Source organism: Bactrocera neohumeralis, chromosome 2 (assembly GCF_024586455.1).
Source record: "Bactrocera neohumeralis isolate Rockhampton chromosome 2, APGP_CSIRO_Bneo_wtdbg2-racon-allhic-juicebox.fasta_v2, whole genome shotgun sequence".
Lineage (NCBI taxonomy): Eukaryota > Metazoa > Arthropoda > Insecta > Diptera > Tephritidae > Bactrocera > Bactrocera neohumeralis.
In genome coordinates, this window is record NC_065919.1 from 28,692,962 (window position 1) to 28,711,517 (window position 18,556).

The 18,556-nt window shown below is 36.9% G+C and overlaps 1 protein-coding gene and 1 pseudogene across 2 annotated transcripts in view; one reads left to right on the forward strand and one right to left on the reverse strand.

Moving 5' to 3' along the window:
• The window catches only part of LOC126767909 (TLD domain-containing protein 2), a 313,504-nt gene that overhangs the window by 42,478 nt on the left and 252,470 nt on the right, over nt 1-18,556 (forward strand). The window lies entirely within an intron of this gene.
• Nucleotides 4,195-4,397, reverse strand: LOC126751826 (small nucleolar RNA U3; annotated as a pseudogene).

The following is an 18,556-nucleotide window of genomic DNA, read 5'->3' on the forward strand; positions in this document are numbered from 1 at the left end:
TCCAATCAGTTCGTTGACGATAGCCTTTAATCTTTCACACAAAACACTCAATAGAACCTTATATTCGATGTTGAGGAGGCTTTTTCCACAGTAGTTGGCGCAGTTTATAGGGTCTCCCTTTTTGTGAATTGGACAAAGCTAAATTCTTCAGACGGGTAATTTCTATTCGAACTTCTTCATGTTCGGGCAATCGAACGTCTGCTTTATCGTCATCGATTGGGAATTGGGTTCACCATTTCTCGGCGTTATAAACTCACTGCCATTCAGCAGGCTGGAGAACTGTTCCCTTCATAATTTTGGTATGCTCTGCGCATCGGTTACCAGATCACCTTTGGGGGTTATACAAGAGTATGCTCCGGTCTTGAAACCGTCTGTTAGTCGCCGTATCATTTCCTAAAATTTTCGAGCATTACCGCTTTCGAGCAGCTTATCAAGTTCTTTATACTCACGCATTTCGGCCTATCGCTTATTTTGTCTGTAATGACGTCTCGCTTCCCTCTTCAATTCTCGGTATCTATCAGGTATCAGTTGTTCTTTTGCCTTTTCCGAAAACCAATGGTTTCGTTTATGGCTGTACATAAGGAGTTGGAAATACCGTCCGACAGTTCCTGTATACCGTGATGCTGATGAGTGCTCGCAGAGACCAGGAGTACAAGTTGAGCAGGAAATCGTTTGGTTTACACAGACGCATCGGAAAATAAAGAGTTCTGAGTGAAATAAAAATAATAATAAAATAACTTCGAAAACTACAAAATGATTTCACACATCTTTCCTGTCTGTATATAGTACATATTTTGTACTCGAATATAAGCGATTAAATTAAATTTGAATATATCATTTAAGGAAGGCGGTTTGCTTGTGTTCTCTTTAATCGGCTTAATGAAAATTCATAAAAATTTAATTTAATATAAAAAGTATCAGTTTGTAAAGATTTTTTAGTGCGAAAGATTTATTTAGATTTGATATTCACATATTTTTATTTTAGTAAATTTGAAGATTTTTACTTCACTTCTAAATACAAGTAATTCGTAAAGTCACTAATGTAGCTATAGCACAAACAATTATGAGCAAATTTTTAAGTAAATATTTCTAAATTTTTACTAACTTTTTTCAAAACTACACGAATACCCAATATTGTACATTTGATACGTTTTTTTACTACTTGCACTGTACTGTAAGCACTTGATCCCTTAGGCTAAGTACATAGTGGAGCATAAAGCAGGTGACCATCAACAATGCACAGTACGTCGCATATGTGCGAGAACGAATTTATGTATTTTATTTTTTCCTTGCGCTCTCTCCGACTTAGTTAAATCTCGTTTGCTATTTTTTGATAGAAAAAGTTATATTTAATTACAAAATTACATTTATGTATAAAATGTGAAAAAATATTGATTTTTTTTTGGAATGAAGCTTGGCGAAGTAATGAGTGTATTTGGTAAAATGTTCAACCATTACATATTTCAAATGCAAAATACTTCTACGATTTTTTTTTATCATAGTTAAGCTTTTTATTAAATCAAAAGTTTTCTGTGAAGGTACATGCCTGACATCTGCTGGTAAGAAGCTTTTAAGGGGGGAGCCTGCTTTAGAGGCTTCAAAAAATCTATATTTTCAAGGATTTTTTTGGAAAGGAAAGAAATGTCTGATTGAAATGAAACTTTTAGGATTTATTCTTATATATTTGGAAGAGTCTTCTCAATTTTTTTTATTATTATACATTAGATATTCTTCATGTTTGAAGAAATTTACGGAGGCGCCTCGAGTGTGCAATTTCTGTGTGGCGGGCAAGATGCAGGTCGCAATTTTCATCTGAAACAAAAAAAAAAGAAATTTTTAATTTTCAATAGTGTAATTCCTAGGTGAACCAAGCAAACTCAAGAAAAAGTGGAAAATTCAACAATTTTTCGCAGATTAAAAAAAATGCATTTAAAAAAAAAAATTTACTTTAAATCGTTTAAAAACCGGATTAATGTTAACTTTCTTAAGGTATTTTAGGTTCACCTAGAAGAGAATTTAATTCCAAATACAACGCATTTTGATTCGTTTCGATGGGACATTTATTTTTTTTTCTATCTGCCCGCTAATTCAGAAAAATCGTAAAAATGAAAAACCGAGAAATCGCGCGTCAAAGTTTTCGCTTTCTGCCCAACTGCTCATACATTATATCTGCTAGACGCTCGGTCACTATTTCTCTACTAGCTTCGAAAATATTTAGAATTCCCTTCTAAAACTTTGGGGACATATTCTTAGATTATTTTTAAAGAGATTTAAGCAAAAAAAATAATCAAATTTTTGAAGCTTCTAAAGCCGGCGCCCTCATTAAGGTGTGCTTACAATGATATTTATTTCATGAATTATATTTCTTCAAATTTTATTAAAATTTGTTTTTATACCTAAAATTATTTTCCACCGTATGAGTCCTTCGAAAATTGGGGTCTTATTAGTAAAATGAATATATTCGAAATGATTAAGAATTTTGATATATCGGTTACATTAGCGCAGAGCAAGTGAATATTACAAAGGGGATTTTAAAGGCGTAAACAAAATTTGAAGAGAATTTTTGAAGAAAAATATATAATTTGTGTTACTTAATTGCAACTAATTTTACTGCATACAAAGTTGGTGTTGATGTTTAAAATATGTTTCACATTTTAGCATTTTTATGGCGAATTATAAAATATATTTAATGTACCCAATACTTTTGGCTGATAATTGTGAAATACATAATTTTCATATATCCATCAATGATGAGTACGAAACAATGGGCATAACAGAAATGCGCTCGTTCGGATCTAATGAAGGGAATATTTTGGAGTCAAATTTCTACGGAAAGAACAAAAAAATCGTCTTACTGTTTTACGTCCAGGTTTGCCACCGCAGAGACTTCCGAATTACGATAATTTAACGAAACTAAAGTTCTGTCGTATCCTTACTTCTACAGAATAATTATAAAGCTAAATTATTGAATCTTTAACTATAATTTAAGATTTCGTTTTAAAATTTTTGCGCAAGATTTTCTCAAAGTCCTTCAAGGTGTGCGATTATACCGCACTTCAGCATCAAATAGTTGGTTATTATGGTGCGATAACGGTCGCCATTGCCGGTACTTTGTCACCTACAAGAGTTTTGAAGAAATTTAGACCGATGATGCCACCGGTCACAAACCGCACCAAACAGTTGTTTTTCTAGGGATAAAAGGACGGCTCTTGAATCTCTTCAGGTTGCTCTTTGTCCCAAATGCGGCAATTTTGCTTGTTTACCTATTGGACATGGACCTAATCGCTGAACAAAATTTGGCTAGAAAACGTCGGATATTCTTGGAACTTCTCAAGAGCTCATGCAGCAAAGCGATGTCGCTTGGGAAGGTCGGGCGGCTTAAGTTCTTGCACAAGCTGTATTTACGTAAAATGCGCCGAATCGACTCTCCACAGTCTTCGAGTACACTGCGTGCTGAACGTGTTCTATTCCTTTTGAATATTATCCAATAATGGATACTGGGTCTCAAGATAGGTGATGGTGTTGTGAATAGTATACTCAGTTGGCCGATTATGTTGACCATAAGTTGAATGAAACACATTCCTTACTGAACGTGAAATTTCGTAATAAAGTTGAACGATTTGTAAACGTTGTTCAGACGTAAGTCTTTCCATGATGAAATGCCAAACAAAACTGTAATTCTGTAAAAAAAGGTGCGTGGAGTCCCTACGCACGGATGAGTTATACTTCTTAGTGATATTCCAAGAAATGCATATCATTTTGTATGAAAGAAAACTAGAAAACTTAAATTCACATTTTATAAACTTATTATAATTTATTATCTCCCCGAGCATGCCTTTGCCAACAAGTCGTCTTTTCGCGACGATGGCAAAAGCCAAAAATCTTAAATTGCACAACTTTCTGGTGCTTCTCGCATCTGCGTCGATATGTATTCACGATCATACATATGTATGTATTTACGCATGTTTGTAGGCGAAGCTGCTACAGCGGCAAGGGGTGACAATCGGTGGCCATTACTTTACTTATGCCATAGAAATTCTATTGCTACGAATATAGAAATGACAACGAAATAATGCAAATATGCATATGTCATTAATTTCTTTGAAGAAATGAATGATCCTGAGAAGTATAGTCTTAACTTTTCAACGGCCAACGCAGAGCATTTCAACCAAAAGGAATTTATTCATTAAAATCACCACTCAGAAGTCGTTTTATCCGTTGTAAGCGAACGATTTTCGAAGAAACATCATTTCTAATATGCCATAAGACACAATTAGAAATGAACTTCTTAAACCTCACGCTGTCAGATAAAACGATATACCTCGTCATCGCGGGTCGATTTCCAAAAAATTTAAATGAAGACTAACTGCAGAAATAATCCTGTAAAGTATAGCCTTAATTTTTCAACGGCCAACGCAGGGTATTTCAATAAAAGGGCACATAGAATAGTTGTGAATTCGCAGAAATGAAAGACAAAGGAAAGAAAAAGGAGTATAACTTCAATAATGAACAAGCATACAAACATACATATGCGCAGCAGCAGCAAGGAAAGAGGTAACAATCGGCGATCCATTGTATATTTCTTTCATGCATAACCAAAAAATAATTAGGACAACGCAATTCAAGTGTCAATGGTGGTGTTGGTGGTAAGCGCTTCAAAAGTGACGACGAGCACGTAGGAGGTGCGTAGGTTCGAATCCCAACAGAATTTATTTTAAATTGAATATGTCACCAACCAAAAATTGAAACATTGCTCTACAAAAACAACAACAGCATAAGCATGGCAACATTGTGTTGTTGGTAGAAAAGCCGTGCCGAAAGAAACGAACAAGCGATCGCCGATTGTCACCGCTTCGCTTGCTGCTCGAACATCTTCGCAGACAAGGTCCGAACTCGTATAAGAAGTATAACTTCAAAAAGGCTATTGAAAAAAGTACTTCTACTTGGATAGTATATCCAATATGCAAAGTTTCCACCATTTATTGTGTATTAACTGCTATATATTTGTATATTTACATACATATATAATATCAATGGCTCTACTTACATATATGCGATAAGGGCTAAACAAAATCTTCAACTTTATAAATCTGTTACCTTTTGAAACATTGATTGACGGCTCAAATTAAAGTGTATTTGTTTGGCTTTGGTTTTTCTAGCAAGTGTGGAAAATTGACTACCCTTTTGTAATTGATTTGCGGCACAAAACGAATCTTATGCGAAAGAGGATTTTGATGACTAACAAAATTTATGCAACATATAATTTGACCCTTATCAAATACAAATTTTTAGATTTATTTCTTGTGAATCCATATCCATATATCAATTAATGGTGACAATATGTTGAAGATGGAGTAGGACTTGTGACATTTATTACAGTGGCCGTAGAAAGGAGTGGGATTCGTGTTGGGAGAAAGACTCAGTCGTCGAGTACTGACATTCACTCCGGTGGATCAGCGTCTAAGCACAATTCGTATCAGTGCGCGCTCTCAGATGCTCATAAAAGGCATCTACCTTTATGGTCATATCGGCGTAAAGGCGTGGGCGCAAATTAGTGTTATGTTGAAAAATGTTGCAGAGCGCGCTTATGACAACTGCCCCTGCTCTATGGCTCGATGTAAAAATTGTGTTTGGCGATTTTAACGCCAGGTGGGACAAATAAGGTATCTTTCGTACAACAGTTGGAAAACTCAACCCACTATCTTGTTGTATCGAAGATACGCGCCTGCCTCTTTTTCGAAGATTGGAAAAAGCGTTGGCACAAGTGTATTGTGGCCAAGATGTTATTTTCTAAGCGCCTTGATACAACGGCAGTGCTGCAAAGCCGAATACCTTGTTAGAGCGACATTGTTATACCAATTTCATCAGATATGTATGTGTCCTCTTGTACTCTAATACTGAATCTATGAATCTCCCTGGAGCTCGGCAAACACTGGTCAACAATCACATTTTGTACTGTTGCAAGGTCTTCTGGTTCCGAGAGGAACGCGGGAAATCTTTGAAATACTTGCTCTTTGTAAATTTCATCTCGCCGCAACTGTAGTTGTAGACTGGACACTGTTCAACAAGCTTACACGTTTGGCTAAATATCTTGCCGAACGTTTCATGTCTTCAGCTGTCTTGAGGCATCTCATAGATGCAAATTAGTGTTATGTTGAAAAAATGTTAGAAGGTCTCTAGTAATCTACCTTTATGGTCATATTGCTTATGACAAGCTTTCAACAATCTTACACGTTTGGCTAAATATCTTGCCGAATGTTTCATGTCTTAGCTGTATTGAGGAAGGCGAAGTGGAATCACTTAGGTACTTCCTCCTCAAATGCACAGCTTTTGTCACACTGAAGTTAAAATATCTGGAACATACTGTTGTGACTGGGATTGATGTTCGCTACTTTACACAAGGTGCGTTCCAAAGTAAACAGGACTTTTTGAATCTAGCGCCCACTGCTGGCGCCATCTATATGTCGACTGGTGAATTAGAATCTGCTATCTTTATCGATTGTCCAGTGAGGATTTCATGACATTACATTTATTGGAAATGAAGTTATTGCGTTTTAAGTGTCAGTATGTTTGTGTTATCGGTGCGAAAATGAGCTTCGAACAAAGAGCCAACATTAAATTTTGTTTTAAAATTGATAAAACGTTTCAATTGATGAAACAAGTTTATGGCGTTGATTGTCTATTCCGTAGCAGAGTGTCCGAGTTGTTTCAACGTTTTCAAAGTAGTCGAGAGGACATAAATGACGATCAACATGTGGGCCAATCAAAATCCGTGATCACCGGAAATTTCATCGAAACTGTACGTGAATTCATCAAAAATTCATGGAAATGGAATTGAACATCTCCAAAACATCGATTTATCGCATTTTGCCCGAACATTTGGGCTTACGGAAGGTGTGTGCACGGTTTGTTCCGCACAAATGGACTGACGACCAAAAATTGCTCAGAATCCAACATTCGAATCGACGCTTGTGACCAATTATTTGACCAAAAATCACATTTAACCATGAACCACTCCCCGTATTCACCTGATATGGCACCGTGCGATTTCTTCCTTTTCGGAAAAATGCATTTGCCCATGGGGCCATTCAATAGGCTTGCACTGCATGCTGGCGGCCATACCGGCCAACGAGCTAAAACACTCGTTCGACATGCTTTTGGACCGTGCAAAACAGAAATAAATTGGTTTTGCCGAAAAACAGACAGACTTTGTAGTAAGTTCAAACTGTTTCGTCGCATTGAATATGCTTGTCAATATATTCGTTTATTTAAAGAAAATGTTATACCGTGTACAGCGTATATTAAGCTCGCCACAAAGTTTGACCCACCTAGACACATGGAGATCCCATAAAATACTTACAAATGATCAGCGTGAAGAGCTGAGTCGATTTAGATATGTATGTCCATCTGTCCGTCTCTATATTCGCAAACTAGTCCCTTAGTTTTTGAGCAATTTTGCACACAAACTCTCAAAAAAACTGATAAATATCACCCCCGCTATCGGACCACTAAAGCTTATGCTGCCATACGATATGACCGATCCAACTCAAGCCCTTCTATGAAAACCTTTTTTATTTGTCAAGGTATCCTCACGAAATTTAGCGTGAATTTTCGTCCATCAACCATCTTTTTATAAATTTTATCCTGTAAGAAATGCATCTGTGAAGGGTATATAGCTTCGGTGCAGACGAAGTTAACGTTGTTACTTGTTCTTTGTTGCTTTCATTTGTTTGCTGCTTGTATGCAATCGTTTTGGTTGTTGCCAACTACTCAAGTACCTGCAATTCACTACGGTGATAATTAAAAGCTGTGATCTCAACGCTTTGTTTGGCGGCGTTGCCTTCAATGCGCGGACAGCGACGATTCGGCTTTAATTACATAAGGTAAACAATCAGCTGGTGGCTTATTAAAATGAAGCCGTCGACCGCTTGCACGCACGCACCCTTGCTACATATCATACCACACATATGTACATATATATGTATATATCTTTTTATTTACCGCTATCAATTGTTGCTCCATGACACGCATTACGCGACCGTTTCTGCGTTTTGCTGCCTTTTCGTTCAGCCGTTAAGCTCATTCTGCTCCCAATGAATGGCAAAGCGCTGAATTCACTTCTCGTTTGTGTTTTTGTTTTTGTAGTTTTGATAATTACGTTGGGTTAGTGACCCGTTCGGCGTTTTGTAGTTTTACGCGTATTTCCGTTGACTTTGCGATATAGTTTTGTCGGCTACCAATCAAATACTCTTTGTTCACATTGAGAAAAAAATAACTGTTTACTCAAGAAGTGAGTCGTAATTGAATTTGGTGTGGCAAGATATTTAAATAGCGCAAAGACAAAGTGAAAAAAGAGGAAAAAGATAATAAAATAGTTCAAGGTTGCGCACACAGTTCAGCTGCTTAATGATTAATGAGTTCAGCGAACGCTTTTCTGCAAACGGTTATGATTTATTGGAATTATTGGTTTTCAGGCATTCGTTGAAATTACAAAAAGTATGTTTATAAATTACATTAATTAATTTAATCGCATCATAAATTATACCAATTTTTATGAGGCAATTATTAAAGAAATAAACTTTAAATATTTCATTCCTTCGACAGGGTTGCATCACATGTACTTTGAACGTAGAAATTATTGGAAAGTTGAGAGTCGGAGACTCTAAAAAGGATTTATACAAACATACATACAGTACATATGTATATAAATGATCAACTTAACGAGCTGATGGATTGTTCTTATTTCTAATTCTACGTACTTAAAAAAAGTGCCACAAAGATGCTGATATGAGCCATCAAAAGGGGTTCTTCATTTGAAGGGTCATTATACTATACAGTATCTAAGCTTTGGAGCATATCTTTATAGCGGATTGCTCCCACCAAGAAAGACAGTAAATGAGAATAAGACCATAAGGGAGGATGATGTCGTATTTATATACGGTGGATCTAAATTTTTGTACTGATTTTCTAAAAAGGCAGCTTTAAATCTCAAAATCGCATTGAGGTTAAGTACAGAAATGTTATATTTATAGTTGCCAATCGAACTAGCATACATATACATACATATATAAATAATTTATTCTTCTTAATGATTACCTGGTTGAGGAACTAATGAGAAACAACATTAAGGATTTGAGAAATGAGCTTGTTCTCAACTTGTGCTCAAAATCATTCCACGTAAAAATGTGAACTCTGTAACAAGCATATACTTATAGTAATTTTCTAAACGAGTATCCACAACATATGTTCTTCCATGCAGATAATCTCCATATATACTATTTTTCCAATGGTTGGATGAATGGTGAAACAAGAAAAAAGTTAACTACGACTGCTACAATACCCTTCACGGTGCAGTCTTACAGCATTACTTATTTTGATCGATCAGTAGTATGGATATCTGTAGCAGGTATGAACTTCAGTTTGAGTCCGTCTAAGGCTAGTTTTAGCGACACAACATGCCAGGAAATCCAAAGAGGCCTAATCTGCGCACTTGGTTGCCCTTTAAGCCATAACGATTTCAGAGGAGTCAAATTTCGGATGGGGATTGTCGAGAACGTAGCTTATCACTAGACTTGATAATCTAATGTCGATCTCCAATCAACTCTCTTTTGTGGTATTAGGTGTGGTGGAGTTTTTGTCTAGACACTTGCAGACAGTCCCTTGCCACATCGCAAAAGTGTCAAACTGTTGTTGTCCTGCTTACAGAGTTTCCAATATTTCGTTATGAGAGCGATTTACTTTCTGCATATTTATTTTGAAGGTCTCCGCGGAAGGTTATGATTGTTGGTTCTGATTTCTTTATCTGCTTTTAATTAAGTGAGGCGCCAGCAGCCTGATCTTTGGCTATCTTTCCGAGTATAAAGAATGTCATCTGGTACCGGCTCTTCCTCAGTTGATTTTGATATTTCTTTCCCGTTTTGCGCTGTACCTCCTCCTTGGCTGCGGGTGTACTCTGGTTGGTACTCTTGGTTGCCATGGGGATTGACGGTTCTAAGTTTAGAGTAGTTTGATTGATAGCCGTTTCGTTTTTGTTGATCGGTAGTGCTCTTTATCATTTCCTGACGAGAAGGTTGTTTTCATCGGAATCCGTTATAGAATCCGCTTTAGGATTCCGTTAACTGTGCGTGTTTCCAATGTCCCTGTAGTTGCCAAGCTGTCAGTTGTTATTGTTGTTGTTTCGTGTTCATTGTTGGTCTCAGGAATATTCCGTGAAGGGATGCTCACTCGTCCGCAGAGTCGGTATGCGGAGACAAGACATTTGTTACGTTCGATCTAGCCCGGACATCAAAGGGAACAGTTCGTAATCAACTACTCAATTACCGCTCGCTGACCATTTAGCCATCAACACGGGTACCTCGACACCTTCGCTTAGGATGGTGTTGTTGCGGGTATCCTCAAACTTCCCAAAAATACAAAGATAGGCGTAAAACCGAGAGTTTATTCTTCTATCCCAATATTGTCTGAATTATGAGGTATCCCTCATGGTGATAGGAAAGTGCGTTTCCATTTGGGATGAGCCTATTACTATCACTTAAGCTCCTTCAGCACGGCAAGGCGACTAACGCTGAAGGAGATACATATGTATGTACATATGAATATTAATAAAAAATTTACTCCAGATTAGTAAATATTCATACATATTTGAACTTGAAATACATTCTTGTATATGTAGTAGCATTTTCATAGACTTTACGGATATTTCACTATTTGTTTTGCAAATATGATATAAATATGTATGTATGCATACAGATGCATATGTACCAATACACATTATATAAGTATGTATTGGACGTATGAGGGAAGCGTATGTAATAGTTTTAACCGAGCTAAATCCAATGCCAATGCACTTGTTTACACTCTTTTTGTTTTAATTGTCGTTGTGTTCATTATGATTTTGTTTTTTGCCCTCCTTTGTTGTTGTTGTTGGCCTTGAAGCCCTCACAAATATGCATGCATGCCACTTTCATATGCATACTGCTTTGCATATGCACATATTTATCGGTGCATATGGGTCCATATGTGCCTACAGTCGATGCATACTTATATGCATTCACGTATACATACATATACATATATATGTATATTAACTGTATGAATATATTTACTTACATGGGATGCGTAACCTTGATAGCGCATCGAGGCGCATATTTTGTTGTTCTCTCGTTTTTTTTTCTTTTTTTCGCCCATTTTTTGTTGTTTTTGCTGTGTGACTTTCCTCTCTTTCTGTCGATATTTGCCGCTCACCGACGAGCATTCGCGTATTTCACGTAATCGCTGTTGCATTAAAATGCATGCGGTTGTCATTTCAAAGCACTCAGAGCACACACATACATATACAAATGCTGGCATTGGCCCTGTGCCTGTGTGCCGTTATGCAGCAGTGTTCGTGTGGGCAGCCAACCGCAATCCCTGCAGCCTCCAATTATTGCAGTAAAAACGAAAGCTTAATGCTCGTATAAAGCCGCGTTGGATTTAAATGCAGCCCTTTACTCCTTAAAGCGATTCAATGGAGTGACATGAAAGCAGATTTATGAGTAAACTTCAGCTTAGGGCTTAAGTGAGCTTCTTTTGCCATATGCACAAGTGACTTAAATGCTTCCATGAAATGCTTTCGAAATGAAAAGGGCGGCACAACTTAAGTTTGAAGACAGGTCGGTAAGCGGTTTATTTTTACATGTCACATTGGAATCTATAATTATGGGTTAATCAAGAACCTATGGTATATGGTATGTAAATACATATGTATATAGTTAGAGGATGCTACTTCTGCAACATCTATTCTATTCCTAACTCGTTTTAAGATCATATTGGAATTCAGTCAAAGAGTGGTGAGGTTCGGCTTTTGCTTAAATAATCTCTGTTGTTGAGTTTTCTCTTCTTTCGTCTCTCTCTTTCCCTAGTTTTCAAACTTCTCACGTCTTTCCTTTAATCACTATTGAACTTGTCGACAGAAGCCAAGCCATTACGACTTGAGCCTTTCTTCTTTGTAGGTCCATCTATTGTATATTTAAGGAAGTGCTTCGGAAAGCAGAAAGAGCATCCCGGTATCGCAATGGACCACAGGTTGCCACGCAATACTCAATTTATCTAATCTAATCGTATCACCATTTCCTTGCTCTCATTGTTACTATCGAGTATAGAACTCTGACACCCATCATGCAGTCTTTGTTTTTGCCACTTTGGCACCGTGGGTGCGTCTGGGCCGGAATGCGTAAGTGACCTTGCTTCCATCGTACATCCATGTGTCTCGAATCGAAGAGCTTTACGTTGGAGCATCATCTTCCATGCGAACGACAAGGCCTAACTGTACCAACCATGGTTCTATCTTCTTCGAAGTTCATCGCTAACGCGGTCGGTTCTAAAAATTTTGCGGAGATCAGTTATCTCAAATTCTTCAAGAGCTTTCTCACCTCGGTTCGTCATCGTCCATGCTTCTGCGCCGTATTATTGGACGGGAATGATGGGAGATATTTTAAGTGTAACATTTGTTCGTCAAGAGAGGGATCTGCTTTTCAATTGCCTACCAATCCCAAGGTAACAGCTATTGACAATAGCTTTTCTGCGTTTGATCTCCAGGCTTAGATTATTGCTATACTTTACGCTGGGTTCGAGGTATACATACCTCGCGTGACGGAGATGACCATACCGATTGTCATGCTGATCGTATACATACATACATTATAGGGTCTCGGACGCTTACTGCTTGGTGTTACAAATATCGCAGCAAATTTAATATACCTCGTTCAGGTTATAAATATAGAAAAGTTTATGTCGGAGTGCGATTGGCTTCGAAGAGATACGTCGAGGTCTTTCCTATACATTTCACGTATAACAAAATTCTCACAAAACATATTCGATCGTTTCGATCCCTGCTAAATGTATATAGTTTCATATCTTATCATATAACAATTTAATACCATTTCATTGCAGATTATGTGCTCTCCAGCATGCAATCTATTTTATAGCAATAATAATGGTTATCTTCGTCACTGCAACAACATTAATCATCTTCGTGCTCGCCAAATTAAGCCACATTAGACCAAATGTGTAGAACAGCCACGCCTGTTTACAAAGGAGACAATGCTATCATAGACTCTAATGAATATTTATTGCACTTTTTCCTCCCACACACAAGTGCTGCTGACTCGTTGCAAGATATTGCTGTACGCTTTGATTACCGTTAACATCGTTATGTCACTCATGTGAGCACAGTTGCCGCTTATCCGATGATAGCTGCGTTGCATTTCAATGTTTGCTGTTATTATTGCATTAGCTACTGTTATTCTTGTTGTTGTAATGTTGTGTTGCTGTCAACTTTCACTTGCAGCTGATATCAATGCAGTTACATTTAGTTTTATGGTGATTTTGCTATTTTCCTTGCTCTGTTGTCAATGTCAGTTGCAATGAAACTAGCAATAACAACAACTCTACAACAACAAATAACGATTAAAAGCAAGTTGTATGCATACTATATGTGTAGCTATCAACTGCAGGCATGCCAACAACACTGGCTGGTGCTGACATATATAGTCCGCACAGATGAATCGGCAGACCCTGTAGGAAAAAGTTTGTAGGTGTGAAATGCACTTCCAAAGCGTTCAACGATGTATAGTACATACATATGTGAGGAAGAAGAAGTTTTAGTTTTTTAGTTTTTTATATTTAAGACACTTTTTGCATTAAAAGTGACTGGTAATTTTTTATGGATTTTACTAAAGATTCTTAATAATTTCTAAGACAAAACTATTTGAATTGGAGAAATTTAAATTTTCAAATTATTTAGAGAATAATGAAACAATACCTGTAGCTCTTATTAGCTGTATTTTTAAGCATATTTTTCAGTGATCCGTTTCGAAATTCCCTACTTAATGAAAAAAACATAGAAACTTCAAATTTAATGGGAATGTTTATTATCATTCAAAAGAACATTCTTCGGCATTTATTCTTTGAAGATTATTTCTTTCAAATGTTGGCCGCGGCTACGTCTCAGATGGTCCATTTGTTGATACCGATTTTCGAAGCCTCGTTCGATGCGGGATTGTCCGCATAGACTTTAGACTTTACGTAACCCCACAAGAAAAAATCGAACGGTATGATATCACCCGATCTTGGTGGCCAATTTATCCGTTGATTGATGGGAAGTGGCGCGTTTGTTGAAACCACATATCACGAGCTTCAATTTCAGGCATCAAATAGTCGGTTATCATGGCGCGATGACGGTGGCCCTTGACGGTTACATTCTCACCTTCATCATTTTTGAAGAAATATAGACCGGTGATACCACCGGTCACAAACCGCACCAAACCGTGGTTTTTGCTGGATGAAATGGCAGCTCTTGAATCTCTTCAGGTTGCGCTGGACGTGGCCTATTCGGTCGAAGAGTATTCGATAATGAAAAATGAAGATGTATTTTTAGAGGTGAAAAGGTTTTTGTTCTATTTCCAGCAAAACTGCGAGTCCTATAGAAAAAAGTTGTATTGTACAATTGTAGGTAATAACGGTATATATTTTTTATATGCGGACTTTTTCCACACAACCTCAAAGTTTATGTGAAAAATTCACATAACCCCGTTTTTGAATTTTTTTTAATCTTGTTCATGAAATTTGTCTCAAACTTACCTGCCCCAAACAACTGTCCCTGTATTGTTTTTAATTTAAAGTATTTGTTTTTCCCCCTCATATTAGCCTAATATTGAAAACAATTTTAATTTTCAATCAAAAAATATCAAGTTAAAAATTCATAATTTTATTTATAATCTTCAAAGGATTCTGTACTTGTCTCCAAAGAAATGGAGCCAAGTCTTGTCCCACATCGCATATGTTCAATTACTGAATAATCTCTCTTCTTTTGTTTTTCTTATTGAACTAGTTATCACTTCCCCATTCCATGGTCAGTCCACAAATTTTTCCGGCAGGTCCTACATACAATTTTCCACTTGCTGCTCTCAACTGACACATTTTGTGCTGAACAAATGGTTCGAGGCGTTGTAACAGCAACAGCTGCCACAACAGCAACTCTGTAAAACATCAAAACTGGTTGTTCGTTATGGGTTACTACTACATTTGTTGTTGTTATCTGAGTGTTGTGGCAACAGTTTTGACTGTTCACTGAAGACCTGCAACAAAAACTGTTTGTTTTTGCTTTTTTGTTGCAAAATGATGCATGCGAAGATGTCGCAGTTGCTGGTGTTGCACATTAATTATGCATTTTTCGAATTTTTTTGCAGCAAATTATATATGTATGCACGTATAAGGAGTACACTGGCGGTCTCACGAAAATAACACAGTAATTTTAAAGGCTGACTTAAAGTTTAGACCCTATGTAATAACATTGTGAGTTCTTTTGTTTTTCATTATTCCAGCGGTTATATGTTTTTGGTACATACAATCTTATGATTCTTCAATCCAAATTCGATTAAATTTTATATGGTAATCTCATTGAGCTAAATGGAAATTTAGAGAAACGAAATTACTTTGTCTGCTGTGAATTGGTGTATACTGTCCCAGGAAGCGTTTTAGGAAGTGGCCTCAAACTTACCTGCGGTAACTCTAGCGGTAACTCTTGCCGACTTTTTAATTTTGATTTCTAATTTGACCCGATTCTTTTATGCCCTTGAACAAAATTACAAACCCTTTTAAAGCAGCGAAATACAGAAGCAAAAGTCCACAAATGCCCAAATTGAGGGTCCAAAAATCCTTTCAATTCTATTCCATACATGTCTCAAGGAAGTATCTTGTCCACATTAAGAAAATTTTGCGTTTTATAGTGATGTGCGTGGGACACAAAATTTGATAAATTAGAAAATAGTCCTTGCCAATGTAACCATTTCATGAGCTAGCATCTGAGTGGGAACGAATTGGATGGGCATTGCCAACTTACGTTTTAGCACTAGATCAATGTATCTAGCGTGCTTTTAGCAGGCGACTGCGAGATCCGTCTGGTTTCTTCGTAAAAGTCATCTAGCATAGGCACTCATGCAGTAAGGCTAAAAATCCAGTCGAACTCAAATTGACAAATTCTACGCATGAGGCGGAGGAGGAAAATTTTGGCTGTTTCTCCTCTATTTTCCAACCTTTGCAAGACTGAGGTTGAAATATCTCGGCAGTCATACCTTCAGAGAAGCAGAAGGCAAACCGAAACTGACATTGGCCACCTCAAAAAATTTGTGATCATCTCAAGGCGCTTCGTCGATTTATAAGGTTCTTATGAACGATTATATAAGAGTCTTAGATACCACAATGGACCGGCGTTATAAGCTGATCAAGGGAAATTCCTATAGGATCGACCTTTTAACCTAACCGAACTTAACCTAACCTGATGAAAGGTCATTACCATTATATTTACCAACCATTTTTTGTATCCAACCATAGAGTATTCTGGCAGTACACTTACAAATAGTTCACTTTTGGGAGCCTTCAATCCGCCACATCACTTATACCCAAGCTTTACAGCATACTGAGGTTCATAGCACAGTGCTAACAACTGTAATAAAAGTCCAGTTCAGTTTTTTTTTCAACTAAGCTGGTAACTTATTTATAACCTCTACTGTGGATACTTGCAAATATTCGTATTTAAAACTATCCTACACAAATTGCGGGTTTCATGTTGGTGTTGCATTATATTTAACATGTTTTAGTTATGCAACATTTTGTTGCTTTTGGTATGCTGGGAATTTTCAAAATATTTATGAAAGATTTTAGTTTTTAATTAGCCCAACCAGCGCCGGAAATCGAGCGAATGTTTGCACACTTTTCAGTAAAGTTGGCTTATTAATTTTGAATACTTTATGAAGGTTAAATCTTCTTGCTATCATGAAAAATATATTTTAGAAGACTTTTTTTCGTTTTTTGGTTAATCTTTTTGATTCATTTGGCTTAATACGGAAAATAGGCAGACAATTTGCTCTACGCTCAGGCCAGCCGAATACACAGCAGTTGGAAGCCCCAAGTATTTTTGCCATCGACTTTTGATACGGTCCATTGTCTTGGAGAAACAGTACGATCTTTATTAAATGCAGCTGGTTTTCGGCGGTTTCATACTTCAAACGGTCCAATAATGCTATGTAATGCAATGTTAGCTCTCGACTCGACTGAAACAATTGAATTTTGGAGCACTCAAAACATCGATTTGACGAGTCATCAACCGTGTAATCTTAAGGAATGACTTCTTTTTATTTCTGTACGCATAAGATAGAATAAGAGGTCAAACTTTTGCGACACCTGAGAGGCGGTTAAAGCATACAGAACCCATGCTTTGAAGATATCTCAGTCAGAGTGGCAAAAACAAAAACAATGGTTTTAGTAATTGTTTCTGTTTTTAATCCTGAAAAATAAAAGGCAAACCTCGTATTCGCCGCATCTGTGCTATCTACATAACTGATGAATAAACATTTTTTCACTTTGCCTACGAAAACCTGTTGATTTCTAATATTTCGTCTCTAGACTAGATTTCAGAAGCCACAATTACACTAGTCGCGGTTGATGGTCCTTTCGTTTTTAAGATAGTCAATAAAAATTATTCCATACGCATCGTAAAATACAGACGCCATATCCTTCCCAGATAACTTTTGGGTTTTTCCATGCTGTCGAGCGGGTTCATCGTGTGTAGTCCACTCGGATGACTGTCGATTGGACTTCGGATTGAAATGATGAATCCATGCTTCATACACTGTAACCTCCCAACGCAAAGATTTGAGTTTATTACGCTTGAACATCTCCAAAAACTGCTCCAAATCATCAACTCGTCCTTGTTTTTGGTCAAAAGTGAGCTCGCGCGGCAACCACCTTCCACAGAACTTTCTAATACACAAATATTCGTGAATGATATGATGTACATGTTTTGATATAAAGGTAAAACTAAGACAGAACTTGTTCGAAAAAATTTCAAATTCAACTCAAGTAACAACCTTTTTGGGGTTTGCGAAGCTACAATCCTATTTGGCAACAGGATTCATTCGCACGAGTGGTAAATATTAAGGATATTAAAATACAATTAGCTGTTATTACTCGATACTCAAATAAACTCGAGTTTTTTGCATTAAGGGGGTATTCTGGTCTAGTAGCATGAATTTCAGGTAATTTTTAAAGTGTCGTAAAAAAGGCAAGTAATATTTTTATTATCCATTTTATTTTAGTTATTTGTTAATTTTAGAAGAGTACAGAAAAAAATTAAAAACTGAAAAAAGTAAAAAATTTCAAAAATTATGAGCTGACGAAGTGGGGGGTCTCTAAAAATTTCCAAGTGACCATACCCATGATTTCAACCCTCCTAGTTATCTGAAACCAAAAAAAAAAAGATTATTAATCTAGAATAATGTCGCAATGGCCGGAACTACGGAAAAGTGGGAAAAATTTTTTCACAAAATGGCGACTGCCTGAAAAAAGTTTGTTTGGATCACTTTTTCTGACTATTTCGAATTTTTAAAAATAATAAAAATAAAAATTTGCGGATGGGGCTAGATCCAACCATAGACAAGCCTATAAAGAATACTCTATGAAAATTTCAAGTAAATCGGTCCAGTAGAACCTGAGAAATCGTGGGTGTCGTTCCGAAAAA